Genomic DNA, 495 nt, shown 5'->3' with positions numbered 1-495 from the left:
CCCCCCCCCCCTCTTGTAAAAGAACAACTGATTCCGATTTTGAAGAGGAAACGAACTCGAGGGGGGCGACAGGTTTTGACCTCGGTTGCTGTAATAAAACGTTCTTCGGTTCCACCAGATCCTTGCCTGTCTTTTCCAAGGCTTGAATATTTCGAATTTAATTTGATAAATTTTCCCCAAAGGGGCCTCACACTTTAATATTTCCTCGCCAGTAAATGTAAATAACTATTTTGAGACTTGGTAACGGGAATGAGAGCGCTCCGCGCCATTCTGCCAATTTCGGCAATTTCCCCGTTTATACGTTTCGAAACACAAGATCGTTATGTTCCCACATCGCTCTTAAGGACGGCATACTATTCATGAGAACCAATAGAGGTCGCCACTGCCAAATTGCAATGGGAAATTATATCGAACTTTGAGAATGACTCCTGGGCTTATACAATCATTTTTTAGGGTGGTTTTTGAAAATATAAATTCTACATGCATTACTCTAGA

Source organism: Photinus pyralis, unplaced genomic scaffold, assembly GCF_008802855.1.
Source record: "Photinus pyralis isolate 1611_PpyrPB1 unplaced genomic scaffold, Ppyr1.3 Ppyr1.4_LG6, whole genome shotgun sequence".
NCBI classification, from domain to species: Eukaryota; Metazoa; Arthropoda; class Insecta; order Coleoptera; family Lampyridae; genus Photinus; species Photinus pyralis.
Note: the sequence above shows the minus strand (reverse complement) of the source record.